The sequence below is a fragment of the Stegodyphus dumicola genome, chromosome 5, assembly GCF_044657685.1.
Source record: "Stegodyphus dumicola isolate Sdum_Otavi_A_Nest chromosome 5, ASM4465768v1".
In the NCBI taxonomy this organism is placed as follows: Eukaryota; Metazoa; Arthropoda; class Arachnida; order Araneae; family Eresidae; genus Stegodyphus; species Stegodyphus dumicola.
The window spans coordinates 191,238,983-191,258,246 of NC_140772.1; the positions used below are offsets into that span (position 1 = coordinate 191,238,983).

Below are 19,264 nucleotides of genomic sequence, written 5' to 3' on the forward strand. Positions count from 1 at the left end.
AGAACGTGATATTTAATAAATAAAGGTAACAGACAAAATGCTAATAAAACGCCCCTTTGGACGTAATTTAAAATCTGAAACCTTTCAGAATTTTTTAATATTTTTTATTATTATTTTGTTTAAATAAAAATTGCAGAATCATAATAAATTAAGTATACAAGCATTCATGTTATGTTTCTCATTGATTCTTACAGAAATTCAAAAATAATAGGAACAGAAAATATTGTTCTTTCTGTTTTGAGGTGCGTTCTTGTTTTAAATCTTGATTAAATTTGCATAACCAAATGCATATATTCTGAAATTAAATTGCTTACAAATGTAGGTTGTTGAATCATTAGGTTTTTTTTTTTTTTTTTTTCTTTTGAAGGAGAAGACAGGAAAAGTGAGCAATGCACTTAGACTCGAAACTGGACCACTCGAGTACGTGCCGAATGTGCTACCGTTACACCACGAAGGCCTGCAGAAAGGAGGAAGAAAATACCTTATATACTTCCCCTTTTAAAGGGCGGCTAGGGATTAGGGGATCCAATCGCTAAATCCTGAAGGCGACGAATTATTGTTCACCACCTTTTAGTTCGGGGCCTTTTGTAGAGTCATTAGGTTTTCTGAAGAAGTGGAGGTGAAGAGTGTGCAATGCCTTTGCCAGGACTCGAACCTTAGCCTTTGCCAGGACTCGAATACGCGCCGAGTGTGCTGCCGTTACACCAAGAAAGCATCCTGGAAGAAGGAAGTGATAAATAGTAGTAAAATACCTTATAAGGCATAATACAAATATGGGTTATTTTATAATTTTTTTATTAATTATAATATGAAATATTTCGGTTTTATGTGACTTTTTAACTGCTGTTGGACTAACCGTCATTTTAAATTAACCGTGGACGTCATTCCCAAATTTTACTAAATGCAATATAAATAAAGGTTATTTATAGTCATTAAAAAATATTAAATTATATATGAAGTCCTTGTTCTATCATTTTGGCATTGCACCCTGAAAGTTCGGAAAAAATTTGACACATGCAATGCTTAGAGTAATTGTCTGAGGTCCGTGTCTGGCTCCAGAAGCAATTTTACACGGTTCGCGAATGCATTTTGATTATATATTTATGGTAATGCAAATACGTGACTGCTTGGTGCTTATGCAGTTAGAAACATAGAAGTAAGAACTGAGTTTATATGCACAATGCTGTTGAAGGAAAAAGAGACATATTAAGTAAGTTTGGACTTTGTTATTCTGCTCTTATGCCAGCCAAGTGATTGGGGTAAGATGCAAAGACTTCCCAAGCTTTAGTGCAGTCAAGTAACGTCACTTGGTCAGCTGACAGATGGTACTGTTTGACTACTCTGGTATTTAAGAATTTTATTTTTTCGATTAAGTTTGTATTTGTGACATATCTAGAATATATCCATATTTACTTTCCTTGAGTCAATAACTGGTTGGTGAGCTAGATACCTAGCTGTGTAATTCATATTACTATACAGGTGGAGACAAACTATGGTTTGGTTTGGTCTATTTGAATAATACAAAGCACTAGAGGACTAAGGTGATAAATGCCTTCGTGGAGGTCTTTCCAAGGTAAACTGGGTCCTATTCACATTGAGACATGGAGAAAACTACGAAAACGCACCAGCCTGTTCGCCAGGATTGAAATCCCAGACCGGATTATCAGTGTTTAGCGCCATTATTTCTAGGCCACTGTTGGACCCACCGTTTATAGAAACTTCTCTATTAGTGCGTATTGTTAGATTTACAGATATTACATGAATAACTAGCATTTAGAACTGTGCATAACCTTTGAGTGTTTCTATCGTATAAAAATTAATCTTATTGAATTTAACTGTATAACTTAGAAAGTTTTTTGTATATATTTTGTTTCATATATTTTTAGAACACAAAAAGGAAGAAAATAATAAACAAGAAAATCACTGACTTCTCAAATGTACATAAACTATTTCTCCTGCTCAGTTTTACAACAAAATTCGTCATATGGCAAATCTAGCAAAATCTAATCTTTCTGATGTTGTAAGATTACATACAATTCATTCACACTTTTGTTTGATTTAAAATCACTTTAAATTAAGATCTGCTTAAAATTTAGATTTCAAAGTCCATTATTGTTAGGAGCCTCACGGGGAAAAATATTTTGTCTGATTTTCGAAGGACTCTCAAAATTTAGTAAATTATATTAGGGATTCTGAAAAGCCTTCACTTTGAGGACTATTTTCCAATCTCTATATAGTGCAAAGATTTAAATTTGATTGATTCGGTTTATTACTAAGCAAGGATATGTGAGAAAAATTCAATATCTTGAGGAATCTGTAACTGAAGAAAACTGTATATGTAATATTGTATTATCTGTGTGCAAAATTTTAAGAATTCGATTGAAGATTTGAACTAACATATAAACAGTGAAATCAAGCTAAGTAAAACAGTACAAAAATTATTTTTTATTGTGATAGAACAAAATACTAAGAACAATTTTTTCGGAAAATTTAATCAAGGAAATTATTTTTCGTTCGATTAAATACGTAATTCATCTCTATTTCAGCTAAAAAAAAAATGTAATTATTATTAAATAGGTTCCAAAACGAAACATATAACCTTATTTTTATCCTTTTATATCCAAAGAATTTATCTAAATTTATGTAAATATGTTAATTTAAATTACAGTCAAACCTCGCTATAGCGAATCCGGTTTATATCAATCCTCCGGATACAACGAAGAACCTTTTTTGGCCACGTCGAACCTTCTATACGAGGCCCGGTGGCGCAGTGGCTAGCGCATCGCGCAGCAGCACCACAGGTCCGGGGTTCGATTTCCGGGTTGGGTAAGATCGACTCAGCCTTTCATCCCTTGATTTGGTTACAGGCGAAAACATCGCGGCAAAAACATCGCAGACGAAAACGTCGCGGAGAAAAGAACGCAAGGCAAAAACGTCGTGCTACAAAACATCGTGGGAGAAAACATCGCAAAGAGAAAACATCGTGGTACAAAACATCGTCGAAGAAAATAAAGCGGTTCAAAAACTTTGCAGTTTAAAAACATCGTCGTCGAAAATATCGCGGTAAAAAATAAAGTATCTACAAATCATCGCATGACGATAACATCGCAGACATGCTTTTTTCAGACATATTTTAATGACTGTAAATGGATATTCCCATAATGATTTGTGAGCGCAAGATGGAAAGAAGGATAATTTTTACTTTCATATTTTTATTAATTAATAAATTTTTGCTGAGAAAATAAAAAGGAAACTTAAGCATAGAAAATTAATGCAACTTATAGCACTTAATAGAATTTTAAACCGACATAGTTAACTAACAAAGGCCATTAATAAATCATTTTTATAAAGTTTTCACTGGTAATTTTTCATAAAAAGTATAATCTATAATTTGCATTTAATTTTTTACGCTTAAGATTCCTTCTTACTTTTTCGGCAAATATTTATTAGTTAATAAAAAATGTGAAAGTAAAAATTATCCTTCTTTACATCTTGCGCTCACAAATCATTATGGGAATATCCATTTACAATTATTAAAACCTGAAAAAAGCATGTCTGCGAAGTTATCGTCATGCGATGATTTGTAGATACTTTATTTTTTACCACGATATTTTCGACGACGATGTTTTTAAACTGCGAAGTTTTTGAACCGCATTATTTTCGACGACGATGTTTTGTATCACGATGTTTTAGAACTGCGATGTTTTCTCTTTGCGATGTTTTCTCCCACGATGTTTTGTAGTACGACGTTTTCGCCTTGCGTTGTTTTCTCCGCGACGTTTTCGTCCGCGATGTTTTTGCCGCGATGTTATCGGCGGACACCCTTGATTTCCATCACTTGGGTCGATAAAAATACCAAGTTTGTTTGGGGACTAAACACTGGGGGTCCTGCGAAAAGCTGACCACTTGTTCAGGGCATATATGCTTACGCACCCCGGGGCACACGGTCAAAAAAGCAGATTTTCGGGCACTGCAGGCCTTCGCCCATTAGGGCTGCTACGTCACTGCGTTTTAGTCTCCTATGCACGTAATGTTATTTTAAATGGTTAAACTGATCTTCCAGACCTATGAAAAACGGTTATAAAGATTGATAGATATACCTTCAACTGAAATGATTTTGTATTTTTCGTGATATTTTTCAGGATTTTTGCAAGTTTTAACTGAAAAATTCTCAAGTCCACCATGTTTAAGAGGTTCGGCTTCCCTCCATGTTAGGGAGTTATCATATATAGAGATGCTGTAAGAAACTTTTCCTCCAGCACAGGTTGAATGGGAGATTTCTAGCTGTAGATATTGCGCTCAGTAATTTTTTGCATATTTTTAGCATACTCAGAACATTTACGGCGCTGGGGAAAATGATTGGCAGCTATAATTCGCGTAGGAAAGAAAGAAGAAGATATACATCTGGGTAGTCTTCGCATAGTCACCCAATCAGATTTTCTGAAAGCGAAGTTTCCTGGAAATATATCTTTCGACCAGGGCTTTAATTTCTGAAATTAGGAGTGCCAAAACCCTATGAAAATCAGTCTGGAAAGAGGCGCAAAAATAAATAAATAAAATATCTAATAAGATAGTAGAATAATTAATAATCAAAATCATAAAATAATTAAAATTAATATTCACTGAAATGGAAACAGATAAATAAAAGTTTAATAAATTACTAAATTAATGATAAATAATTAAAAATAAAATAAAATACCGGACCTTGTCTTACTTGAAGCTTCGGATGGAGTTACAACTTCCCTCAAACTCAATTGAGCTTCGACTGAATTTAAACTCAGAATGTAAAATAAAATGTACTATTTCAAGAAACGACAGCAGCAAAGATCATTGTTTTTCCGTCACACCCAATAAAAAAAGGATAAAACGGTTCAAGCGTCACCAGTGAGAATAAAGAGATTGCTAAAAATTGTGTGAGAGTATGGAAGGAAATTTTAAAGAAGATGTGTAGATATGAAAACGGAAAAGAAGAGTCCAAAACTTTCTGTGACCACGATCCACTACCAATATAATTCTTCCTGACAAATAGAATGTAACAGACATAAAAATACCCCCGAATCAGAGGGTTAACTGAAAACAAAGTAATAAGAGACAATTTTCGTCACCTCCCGTATTCTCTACTTTCTTCTATTTGGTACCATGTAGAAAAATCTACTTTTAAAGAAAAAAATTTGGATATGAGGAAAACGTTTAAATAGGTCAAGTACAAGAATGCTGATTAGTTTAGGTTCGGTTTATTTAATTACGGCAACGCTCTCGAGGGCTATATGAATAAGGGGAGGGATGCTACGTAGAGTATTTCTAAGAGAAACTTGCTCGTATACACGTTACACATGAGTAAAACCACGAAATCGACAGCCTGTTTGTCAGGGCTCGAAACTCGGTCCGAAATATCAGTGTTCAGCGATTCAACCGCTCGGTCGCTGGTGGGGCTGCATTGTAAGGATGCTGAAGAAATATTGCTGAAATGTTCACCATTCAAAGAAATCGTAAACATTATCTGGACAAATTCTATTCATAAACACTTATATTAGAAGATATGCAATTGGAAAGACGGGTCTACAACGTGACAAATTATATGTCAAGTAATTAATAATTTGCGTCAAGTATGTAATGTCAAGTAATCCATTATTTAAATTATTATCGTAATGTGAAAACTTAAAAAAAAAAAAAAAAAAAAAAAAAAAAAAGGAAACGCAATTCGTTAATTGTGAGTAGTGATAATTGTAATTAATTCTTAATATTATTATTATTATTATTTTAATTTGGAGTTATTATTCATTTCTTTTGGGTGAAGAGACTATGCAAATCAGTACATTTTTTTAATTCTTTAATCTATTTTTATTTTGTGGTATGATCCGTTTTATTTATTATCAGATGGGACATACAGAAAATTAAGTTTTCGATCCCTTAAAGTCCGTTATAGCAGAGTTCGAATTATTTTAATATTCTTTAAAAATAGGAACTGAGGACATTTATGAGACCCTGGGTTTAATTATTAGGAGTGTCCGCTAGATGAGAAAGCATTAATATCCTAACTGGACGTTTCGGAGATTCAGGAAATGTTCATTAATGCAAAGATCCCACTAAAGTTGAATGCCATAAAGGTAGATTTAAATTAATGAAAAAAAAATAAATACTTAAATAAATTAACTAGAAGCTTAATTTTATTTGCCTTTAAAGGCGAAAATAAAAAGGTCATCCAAGTAATTAGCTTTCGGGATAATTGAAGTTATGATGTATTCGACGAATTATTAATCGTATTGATATAGTTTTGGTAAGTAATATTTGAATTCACGTATTATCGTATTATAACAGAATTCATACTAAGTGTAATTCGCTGTCAGAGAGAGGAGGGTATTTTCGTGGAGACCTTTCTCATGAAGCTATGTCACACATAAAAGAAAACCACGAAAGTTCGACGCAGCCAATTTAAGCTGTTCATATGGAATCATACTCACCTTGAACTACTAGTGTTCAACGCTTTTATTCGCTCGGCTACGGGTGTGCCGTGCAAGGATAAAAATGTATTTGTCACTGCAGAAAATAAACGTGTTTAATAATCAAATAATCGTGTATTCTAAGAAATATTATTCATAAAACTCTTGCTAATCTGCAAGAAGAATGATTTGTGACATTTAGGTTTTTATTCCGATTTGTGAATTTGACTAATAGTGCACTTAAGTTTAATCACCCACAACTGAGTTAGATTAAGTCAATCAAATGAGGCGAATTGAAAAATGCTGTAGAAAAGAAGGAAGAACAAGACCTACATTTTGCAAGAAAATATTTTAACGAAGAAATGTTATCTGATAACAAATTATTAGATGAAATTTTTTATTAAAAAATTACCTGCTGATCCGCTGATCAAACTTAAACTAACAGAGATTTACACCATTTTCAGAGTAATCATGTTTCTTTGAAAAATGTAAAGGTAATGAGTGTAAAGTTAAAATCTGTATTTATCGAGACCAAATGAAGCAATCAGAACAAATTTCCCGGAAGTAATATATGGGTTCATAAAACCGAACTAAAAGATATTTATTAAGATCTGTATAATAATATATAATATAAAAATATATAATAATATAAATATGTATAATAATATAAAACATAATATAAATAATATAAGTAAATTTAATTAATATATAATATAAATAATACAAACAATATAAATAATTCATAATATACAAATCAACGCTGTATTTTGTACATTAAAGAAAACAAGTATTCTAGATGAAAATATTTGGATGGACAGATGTTAGGTGGTAGGTAATGTTTATTAGCACATCAAAGAACTTACAAATTTCAGTGCACTAATTCCATATCCTGAAGAAAGAGAAGCTAATTAATTGTTTTTGCAAAATTATTATTCTCATTATACTCTTGTAAATGCGAGTATCTGCATTATCAAATAATATTACTGATATTATCTGATAACGGAAAAACTCTCAAACGATCCTAGGAAAAGGATGTGTCGTTAATCTTGAATAAAGAAATCTTTTCTTTGTTAAATAAGAGTAAAAGTCTGCACGTCACCTTTAACTTTTAAGCGCAAAATGTTTTCGTTAATTTTTTAAAATTATTTATATTATGCACTAAACGAAATAAATTTTTAAATCATTAAAACTAAATTCTTTAGTTACGAATTAACATCAAAAGAAACCTGGTTAGCCTAATTATACGTTAAAACAAATAATATAAAAAACATAAGTCAACTCCTACTTAGGTCAACAAAGAAATATTAAAAAAAAAAAAAAAGAAAAAAAAAAAAAGAAAATAATTTTAAGTTAAAATTTTTTTAATTTGTGAAAAAACTGTATTAACCTTAAGTGTCATCCACTACAAGTTAAAAAAACGTATTTGAACTTGAGTGGATGAATAAAAAGTATTTTACAACGACTGAAAATTTGAACAATATATAGAGAGAGTGTGAAATAGTAGGAATTTAAAAAAATGCCTTCTCTTTCAATGCCTTCTCATCTTGAAATATATAGTTTTCGTTTATTGGATGCAGATGGGTTTAAATGGTGATCGAATTATACAAAATTGCTAAAGACGTCTATAAAGATTATTAAAATCGATACGTTGACCCCCCCCCCAAAAAAAAAGCATTTTCTTACGAATTCTGAGCAATAAAAGTCAAACATAATTGCTGCAAACTAAAATCGGCAGTAGTTTGACTTTTTTATGCATACAAAAGAAAAAATATTTCAATAGAATGTAAAGACAGGTTTGTTATGCTACACCATACCTTATATAAAAAGCATATAATAGAGAAAATTGTGGTGATTATTAAAGAAATAGTGCTATATAAAATGTAAAGTTTCAGTAATTGCTTAATGAAGAAATCTAGTTAGTGCCATGGTCAGATATGGTCGGCAAGTAATAATCACGTTCACTGCTCTGAAAACTGTTAATTTATTTAAAAATAATGTATTGAATGAAACACTCATAATAGAAATTACTTAATAATAATTCATAAAATTAACGATAATGACGATGATGATAATTTTAACAAGGATAATGCTGATGATATTATATATATATAGAAGATTTTAGTGCAATTATATGTGAAATAGTTGTATATTTTTCTGTGTAATGTAATATGAAAAATCGAGAGAGACAAGTTATGTTGGAAAAGTAAGAACACAGGGTTAAGTCTGTTTAAATTGAGTAAATGGTTATTTCGGCAGTTTGGCGAGATATCGCCAAGCTGGCAGCTGTTTTAGAAACTAATTTTTGTCGCAAAAAGTCGCCAGAGTTGGCGACCATACGGCGACATTTGGGTCTGAACCCAGTATCGCCGCAGTAGGTATAATTGATTATATGTAATTGATCACTATGTATCACTATGTATTATATGTAATTGATCACATTAGGTATTTTTTGAAAGCAGGAGAGATGAAAAATGAGCAGTGCTCTCGTCGGGACTCGAACCACGGAACTCTCGAATACGCATCGAGTGTGCTGATCACGAAGTACACCACGAAGGCATGCTAAGAAGGCGGGAGAAATACTTTATATACTTCCCCCTTTTATAAGGTGACTGAGGTTTAGGGGACCCAATCGCCAAATCCTGGTGGTGAAGAATCATCAATCACCACCTTTTAGTTCGGACACCACTGTAGAGACATTAGGTATTTTGTGAAAGCAGGAGAGATGAAGAATGAGCAATGCCCTCGCAAGGACTCGAACCATGGATCTCTTGAATACGCGTCGAGCGTGCTGACGACTACACCACGAAAGCATGTTAAGAAGACGGGAGAAATACCTTATAACTATATTAGTTGTAAGCCAGTAATTTTGAAATCTGCCTTCCAGTAATTTTGAAAGGCCGGTGAGAGCATCTGCTTTCAGTTGTTTATTGTTAGCTGTGATCTCAGTGTGAGTTCCGAGTACTATCCCGGTTTGACTTAGATGGACTTTGCACTGCGTTTGTTTAACTTTCTTAATAATTTGAAGTGTAACTACAAATTGCACTCTGTGATACTGTGAACAACTAACTCTATAAGTATTTCTGTGGGAAATTCCAGAACTCTGAAATGTTTCTTTTGATAAAATAAATTTTACCAACCTATCATAACACCTGTGGGCATTCGATCTATTGCGAACCAGTATGCATGCAACAATATTAATATTATTAATAATAATTAAGTTCATAACAACAATAAGGACAATAATTTTAGTGCGAATAAATTTCTTCCTGACTGAATAATCCAGGTTATACTATAGTATCATATAATTACTCGAAAGGGCGTTAGCTCAAAAGGGCTAATTGTATTTTCTTTTGACATTTTGCATTGAAAACTTTAAAAGGCTGTATCACTTTTCAAACTGTTACCACCAAATATTATCGCCCTGTATTACAGCAATCAATGGCAGCACTGTACGAAAAAAAAAAAAAAAAATTATCGCCAGAACGCGAGAGTGTGTATCAGAAACTCTAAAGATATGTTTTTTTAAAATTATTTTGTGAGAGTGTTCTTGAATTGAATTTTATGGTTTAAGTGTGAAGAACATACTATTTAATAAATAAAGGTAATAAACAAAACGTTAAAAAAACGCCCCTTTGCACGTAATATAAAATCTGAATGGTTTTGGATTTTTCATTTATTTATATAAATTTTATTTTCTGCAAAAGTTTTGGGAATTCCATAATTCTGAGAAGTACTATTTAATTTCTTAGTGTTGAAATAGTTATATTTGTATAAAGATGCTTTATCTCTTTTATCTATTATGATGTGTTGTTTAATGATTCTAATTGTTGTTATCATTACTGGATATATTCTTATTCGGGCTTGATTTATCCTTTTATATCGTCTGCGAGGTTAAATGACGTTGGAGAAATTCACATTTCTATTGTCACTGTGATAAAACATGCTTTAATACACCAGTGGAAGTTAAATAACTGAAATTTATCTAAATTTTCACCCAAAGCTAAATTCTATTATTATTATTCGTTTCACCAATGATGAATAGTTCTATTTCCTCAGTAGCACAAAACTTAATATCCCTTTATTAATCTTAATTTAATATTCATTTATTTCTGTTTCTTCTAAAACGCGCCGTTGCCTATTGGTTAAAAATCAAATCAATTACACAATTTAATTGATATCCTGTAATTTTATCCGTCTGATTTAGTCTGTATTTGAAAACACAGAATGTCAGATTTCAATGGAAAACGAAACTTTAATTTCGCGATTAAAATAACATTAACTGAATAAAATATTTCCAAATCCAACAACATTTAAAAAAGAACTGGAAAAATTGCGTTATTATAAATTATTTCTGTTGTAAAACATAGATTGATTCGGAGAATAAAAATTTTTTCGAAGAAATGACATTTGTTTATGAAACGCAGTTTTTATGAGGATTAAAATATGTATCAGTTTACATGATGCAATATGTGTATATTAGCAGATATTCACTGATACCCATCACATAAAGTTATTAAGGCTCTTTTAATACTGAAATTCGTAGAACAGATAGCTTATAGTTCATTCGGAAAAGCAGAATTATTTTTATTTTTATTTACTAAAATAAAGAATCATTTTTTGAATGCAGCATCGATATAAAACGGCTCCTACAATTCAGTGTAAATAGACTGTTTTCAATAAGATGCCCCTTTACTATGATAAAATAGGTTTCTTGATTCTCAGAGTATTAATGTGATGTTTAAGATGTTAAACTATTAGATTAATTCTCTTTGGTTACAAATAAATAGAATAAATTATAAATTTTATATCCATTGCACATTAAATTAAATTTTGAACACAAAACAAATCTCTTGAATAAGAAGGTAAGGCTAATAAGATGTGATTCCGCCCTCAGTTTCTTATTTCATCAGTAGGAAATAAATGAATTATTTCACAAAATTTAATGAAACGTCAGATCCAGATTGTTTTTACACTGCCACTTGCTATAAATTTCCTAATTAAAAAAAAAAAAAAAAAAGGTTTCAGATTATTACGTCCAAAAAGGCGTTTTTTTAACATTTTGTGTGTTACCTTTATTTATTAGATATCATGTTCTTCACACGTAAACCATAAAATTCAGTTCAAGAGCAATGTCGCAAAATAATTTTAAAATGAGCATATCTTTAGAATTTCCAATACACAGTTTCGCGCGCTGGAGATAAAAATGTTTTTTCTGTACAACGTTGCCATTGTTCGCTTTGAAATCCTTGAGTTTTTTAATCAAAAATTCGTTAAAGTTTTAGAAAATATGAAGTCGATAATAAAACAAGTTCCAAATTTCAAATTTGGTCTTCCACATGCCCATATTCGCAGGAGGTTTACGTTATTCAAAATTGGATGGCTATAGATACCTTTGTTTTATTACAATGCGAGAAACATACACACATTCATGCAGATTCTTCGTTATTTAATTTCTTTAAATATAGTACAGGGGGATAATATTTGGTGGCAACAATTTGAAAAGTGAAACAGCGCTTGTAGTTAATCAACACAAAATGCCAAAACGAAATTAATAGTCTTCCTGAGCAAATTGCTCCTTTGGATTAAAAAAAAAGAAAAAGTAGCTATGATAGAGCATGGCATATGAATGCAATCAGTATATTAAATAAAAGATTTTTATGTACTCAGCATATGAAATAGATAAAATACCTCTATATAAATCAAATAACTAAAAATGTAAGCTTCAGAGATGCCTACAATGAATCAGGCTTGATATTTTCCCTTTACTTATTTGTTGAACTTATGTTGATTTAACAGATTTAATGTTGAGTTCTTTAATAACAATATGAAGTAATTTTATAAAATTATCTAAAGTGTAGATATAAATTTAATTCCTTTTTCTTCATACCTGGTACTATTTCCCTGAGTAAGTTAATATGAAATATTTTCATTGGGTCGTCATCTTCCAACACTCGTTTTAAAATAGCTTATTTTACACCTACCTTCACCAGTTTGTAATGACTTGCTTTGCGACGACAAATTATTCACGTATCTGAGGTATTGATTCAAAACGTTCTTCGTAAAATCTTGAGCCATAGTTTAATTAGGTTCTTCAAGATACTCCTCCAATACGAAAGATACTGATTCAATAGAATGTCCGTTAGTGGCGAAGTTCAGAAGAAATATTAGTAGTTCATTTGACTGCGAATGTACTCGAAGTATGCATTGAAAGTTTTCTTCGTGTGTATATAAATATAAGCCAGCCCTCAGAGAATACTCCATGAAGGCAATCTTTCGAAGTGGAGATTAAGCCTCATATTCTTTGACTAAATTAAATGACCGAATTGCGCTATATCTTTCAGTATATTTTTACTGGAATTATTGCTCTTGTTTAGTTGTTAACGTAATCGTGTTAAAAATGTAGTGAGAATAGTAAAATAATTATGAAGTATGAGCGTGTTTTCAAGGAAAACATTTTGCTAAAAAATTTCTCAATTCTGAACATGTTTATATTTGTGACAATAATAAAAGCAAAGGCAGAGTAATAATAATAATAATAATAAAAGGCTCGTGTTATTCTACACCACATGTATCGTAATATTTCCCATCATTTCCAAATCATTGTGGTGTGTCAGAAAAACTTTATTATGAAAGAGAACAATTTAAATTGTCAATATAAAGTTTACGGAACACAATATATTTTTTGTTTCGCGAAAAAGTGAAAACATGTTAAATTTCTTCCTTTCCACAAATTTTCTACTCTCCTCTCTGAACTGAAAAATTTGTTAGGGAACCAATTTTTTATCTGACTGAAAATTCTTCCAAATTCAGAATTCACAACAGGATCAAAACGTCGTTTACAAATATTGCTTCGTGTTTGTTCTTGTTTTCAAATTTGAGATTCAATTTGGAACGAATCATCCGTTCCACTGCATTGAAATAGATTCATTACACTGCAGTAGATGGCAGCACTTATCAGATCAAACTTCATTTTGTAAAACTTTTTAACTTACGTGAGCTTGCGGCAGTTATGGACAGGGACGAAGACAATCCAGCTAAGCTAATCAAGAAATGGGGTGTTTTATTAAGGGATTTTTTTACATGGGATAAAGGACATTTTGGGAAGTTCCTAGAGAAAATGGAGGCTCTAAGCTTCCGTAGCTTATATGTAAATCTAGCACTGGATATAAAAACTAAATTTTACGATCTAGTCAAGTAGTATTTTACATTAAAGAAATATAGTATCATATATACATTCAATAACATTTCACGAGCATTTGAAACACCAAATTAAACTCAGTTGAAAGATAAATACGTCGCTCTTTATGTTATAGAGCTTATCTCTTCAATAAACCAATATATATCCAAGATAAAATTAACTCCATAATAACTCTGGAGGATATGGATAATGCTACTGATAAATTAATGGATACCATTAAAGAACGGCTGAAAACGAACGTATAAAAATCAAAAGAAATAAGAAATCAATCCTCACTGCAACTGGCGAAAAGCCTCACTAGCAATCAGACAGAAAAGAAAAAGAATACAAGTACTTCCAAACGTTTTCAATCATGTTACGTTGTAGTAGCCTTGGCTACTAATGTTCAAACTAAATTATTATAGGGAACAGCATGAATTATGAACAAATAGCTAAGTTTATTGCTTTTCATTTTCCAGCTATCGAAATTCGACGCTACTAGAATAGCAACGTTTGGAAACCAAAATTAAGCAATCATGAATCAGAACTAGTTGCCATTCAGCATAAAGAAATATAAATATAAATATTAACAAAATATTAAAGTTAATTTTATAAAATAATTAAACATATGAAAAAATATAAAATACTTGAAATAAAAAATAATTATTTCTCATGCAATAACTGGGCCACTATACTACTGCCCCACCAATAACTAAGTTACGTTCGGAAGATGGAGAAATAGGTAGTAGTTTTAGAAATAGGTAATAGAAATTGCAGTGCTGACTCTATCAGAATAATTTACAGTCCTTGAATCTAACAGGTAAAAGTATAGTTCTGCCTGTGCAAGAATGTGTTTAAGTCCTCTCTGCAAGTTACTGTTGACAGGTTGTGTTAACTGGGAATTTTCCTCAGCTAAAATATACGCTGGTTTCAAGCTATCCAGGGACACATTAACATAAAATAATTAAACACATAAAAACTATAAAATACTTGAAATAAAAAAATAATTATTTCCCATGCAATAACTGGGCCGCTACAATGTTACAGAAGAACAATTAAAAAGATACATTATCTTTAAAAGAGAAAAAGCAATTAAAGAAAGAACTGTATTAGGTGCCAAAAGATCCTCTTGTAATACTTTCTGCAATGGTACAGTCAATTACTTTACAAATAGCTCGTAATAAAGTCTACGGAACAATCACCTTCTCAGCAGCAGAATTTTTTAGAGCAATGGCTACTGTCTGATATATCCTGGATAAGGTTTTCCTACAGGTATACCAGATTCTGAAGGTCTACACCAAGCAATCATCAAACAGTGTGGACCATAAAGCACCACAGTTACATACGCCTATAATTGCATTCAAAACTATAACATTTTGAGCTTCAAAATTGTAAAATTTCGCTGCTTAAACTTTCCAGTTTTACATTATATACGCGGGGCTGAATCTGTAAATGTTTATTGCATTTTTACACTGGAATAAATGTTCGATTGACCTGCTAACTCTGCCTGTGGGCTGTGGTTGTCTGGGTATAAAATAAACGTTAACTAGCTGTATGTAATAGCTTGAAGCATAATAGCACGTCAGCTGTCAAGTTAACTGTGGGAGGGGGAGTTTCTAAATTATTTCTGCCTTTTGAGGAGAATAATATCTTTGAAGTAATGTGGGTTCTATTGCAGGCTAGACTGAAATGATTTTTAGCATCGCCTATACAATGTAAATAATATACGTACACTTTAAGTACTGTATTATTGTAATTACAGTACATATTTATGCATATGAATGCCGGCAAGTTTCGCTTTTCTGTTCAAAAATTTGTTACGGTATTTTATATTTGCAATTTTTGTCCCTTTCCATTTGTGATACTAATTCTTGAAAACAGGCTAACTAAATAGTTTCTATAGAATATCTGAATTGGAGGGTCTATCTGGAGATCAAATTTACAACTGTGATGAATGTGGTTAAAATTTTCGAACGCTGCCTACGAAAACATTCGCACCCACGAAAGAAAACCTATCCTCAGATCATAAAAGTAGTATGGAGAGATTTTAAGTCTTGAGATGCAACAATGCAACAGGTATCCAGAAGCTAAAACTAGAGTTCATAAATAAATGGGAAAATATCCGAACGTTTAAAAACATAAAAACGTACACGAATGCAATTGCCATCTTATATCGTTGGTCAGGCATAGGAATCTGCCAAATGCGTGGATGAATGAAGATATTTTTAAGGGCTGGTTATATCAGCAGTTTAATTCTGATGTATAAAAGCTTTTAAAAGAGAAAGATCTGACAAGGAAAGCCCATTTCATTTTTTACAATTCCAAATCACATTCTGATGCTTTACAGTTCCTAAACGAAGGCATTAGAGGCATGTTTCTCTATCAAACCTGACTTCAATATATCAAAGGACCGTTGCATTTGTGAAGCATTGACTAAGAGATACAGACATAAACTTCTTTGACGTGTTGTCCTAATCATGGAGGAATGTGTGACACGATGGATGATGAACTAAAAAAAAAAAAAATAGATCTTGAAGTTTTTTTCAATATTTCAATAATTAGATGAAATTACTCACCTGTCTTCTTCTTCCAGGATGCCGGTGTGATTTAGTATCTTGTATCTAAAACAAGGAAGGACAAGTCATACTAAAATGATTTGTTAAGTTAAATTGTATTTACTATACAATAGTTACGATTTTTTACAGGACTTATAGTTTAATTACATATAAAATATTCATCTCTCTCTGCCAAACATCTCCTTACTCTCTAAAAGTTCTAGTAACACTGAGGGCAGTTGAGTAGATGTCTCTAAAAGTAGAAGCACCAACAGACATGTATGTTAGTGGTGTGGATATCTGATACAGAGACAGAATCGAACATATAAGCCACTTTGTTGCTAGAGAATGAGTTGTTGGAGAAAGTTTTGGATCATTTAGGAAACGAGCTTCGAGAAAACCGAGCAGACAAAGTGGATTTATTGAGGAAGATTTTATGTTGCCAAGACGTTATTGATGGTGATCTTGGAGAATGGATACGGCAGGATGAAAACTGTGAACTTTTTGGAGATGGTGAAATAGTTGCACTAAAGAAAGAGAACGAAGATGAAAATAAAGATGAATCAGAAGACGTAGAAAAAGTTAAAAAGATCATTCCCAGTAAACGACTAAAGGCCAATGGAAGTAAGGTAAATTGACAGTACCCATTTTGTTTCTCTGTAGCATACATGATGAAGCTGTGGGATATGAAATTACTATATGAGACAGTATAGCATCACAAGATTTTTTTTCTATGGTGAAATGGGAGTCATTTCAATTTTAAATAAGTAATTTTTTTAGCTCTTAACTATTACTTAAGGGTATGTTGTTCTTTCTCGTATCTTGTATTGATTTACAACTTTTATTAAGAGTAATATGAATTAAAATGTTATGAGTTGTGAATGATTACCCCTCCCCCCCCTCTTCTGCTGCAACATTTTTGGGGTAACCCCTTACCAGAGGCAATGAAACAGGTGCTGTCGTATCCGACCGCAAGAATTTTAGAATTTAGAAATGCACCAAGGAGCAAAATTAGAGATGGCAATTTTTTGTTAGAAGTTATTGGGCAGTAGAAAGAAAAGGCATTGAGTATTGGAAAGAAAAGGACTTTAGAAGAAGTACTGGGCAGTAAAGAAGGAAAGATTATTTAAATTTAGTGAGGCATCGGACTTCAGATTTTAGGACCTTCAGTGATTGTACCTTGCGGCAAAATGTCTAACCCAGGCCAAAGAATATGTATTGTTCTTTGCCCAGGCTCTCCTTGTAATTTTCTCAGTTATTAGTCTGATAAAGACTGCTGCCACTAATTAAATGATGAAATATCACAAATAAAAACTCGTTCGTCAGAACAACATTAGTTACAACAACAATTAAATATACAAGAGTCTACTGCATTGTAAATGAGTAACACTAGATGGCGCCACTTGTCTGCAAAAGTATTGAATAATTTGAGCAAAATGTTCTCGTGTCATCTATCTACATATCGTAAAATTTACTACCGAAAATTAAAAAAAAAAAAAAAAAAAAAAAAAAAAACAGAAAATTAAATGTTTATTTTAAATTCTCATAATTATACAAGAAACTTTTAAATATTAATATTTTTGAACTTGTACAGAAAGCTATGCAAGCGTTGAATTCTGTAATTTTAGGTTAGCGGAAATTATTATTATTTTTCAGCTCACTCTAATACTACTAATAATTTATCGAATAAATAATTAAAAAAAAAAAAACTGATTTTAAGTTATAGCAGTTTTCTTATTAAAAATATTATTTTTGAGCAAAGCTATTTTCAGTAAACATTGCTTACATTAAACAAGTTCGGTAAACATTACTCTAAGAAATGAAGCACACATTTCTCATATTTAAAAAATTAATGAACCTTACTGATATTTAAAAATATTTGCCATTAGAATGATAAACACATTTTTAAATAATTGTTGGCATTCTTGAAGAAAAAAAAGTCAAGAAAGTTAAGTTTTGAAATTTAAGTTTAAATTTAAAAAGTATGTAGCAGAAACGTATAAAATACAGCTTTAGAAATATCATTAAACAAACTAAAAGCATAAGCTTTAATAATTTCATTACAGGATGTGCACATTGCTTTTAGATTCACCTTTAAAAAAAAATAATGTAAAACTACAAATTGCAGAATTTGTTTGAAAAATGGGACGTACAACATTTAAATCTAGTAATAATAATAATACTGCAGGCTAGTAGACTTCAGATATTGTTAATTGGGGGGGGGGGACTGAAAGCTTATATGTTTTTTTATATTACGCCCAAATTATTATTTTTTTTCCCATTTACACGCACATACACGTTTCGGCAATTATTACTAATATTTAACAGTAGCGTATCTTTAGAATTTCCGATAGCTTATCTTCAGAATTTTCGCGCCGCGGAGATAAAAATGCTTTATTCCGTACAGTGTTGCCACTACTGGCTTTGAAATCGTTGAGTTTGTTAATCAAAAATTCGTTAAAGTTTAAAAAACATGAAATAGATAATAAAACAAATTCGAAATTTGGGGTTCCAGGTGCTCATATTCGAGTGGAGGACTACGTTATTCAAAATTGGATGGCTCTAGGTACCGTTGTTTTTCCACAATGCGAGAACCATACATATATTCATGCAGATTCTTCATTATTTAATTTCTTTAAATGTAACACAGGGCTCTAATATTTGGTGGCAGCAATTTAAAAATGAACAGACATTTATAGTGAATTAACGCAAAATGCCAAATTAGTTGCCTTCTGGTCTAACGCCTTTTGGGCTAAAAGAAATGTTACCTCTCATTTTTAGCTTCTTTTACCGTGGTGCTTTTATAGTGAAGCAAAACTACGTATATGAAAGTTTACAGATGAAAAATCAATTAAAATGTTTACATATACTGAAAAAATTTTAAAATGAGATATTAAGGCTAATAGATGCTGAGGTCTTAAATCTTAAACCAGATAAAGGTTGAAATTTTACAGATGGCTAAGAAATAAAAGTTAAAAAAAAAAAAAAAAAAAAAAAAAAAAAAAAAAAAAAAATTGAAAGTTATTAGTCTGATAAAGACTGCTGCCACTAATTAAATGATGAAATATCACAAATAAAAACTCGTTCGTCAG

The 19,264-nt window shown here is 31.5% G+C and overlaps 2 long non-coding RNA genes across 2 annotated transcripts in view; one reads left to right on the forward strand and one right to left on the reverse strand.

The window, feature by feature from the left end:
* Positions 1-553: 553 nt before the first annotated feature.
* Positions 554-12,709, reverse strand: LOC118195365 (uncharacterized). Its single transcript, XR_004759233.2, has 2 exons — positions 12,422-12,709; positions 554-717 (listed from the first exon to the last, which is right to left on the reverse strand). It is a non-coding gene; the product is annotated as an uncharacterized LOC118195365 (long non-coding RNA).
* Positions 708-19,264, forward strand: part of LOC118195366 (uncharacterized) — a 93,518-nt gene continuing 74,961 nt past the window's right edge. The window contains exon 1 of the long non-coding RNA XR_004759234.2: positions 708-1,344. This is a non-coding gene — a long non-coding RNA (uncharacterized LOC118195366). The remainder of the gene's footprint in view (positions 1,345-19,264) is intronic.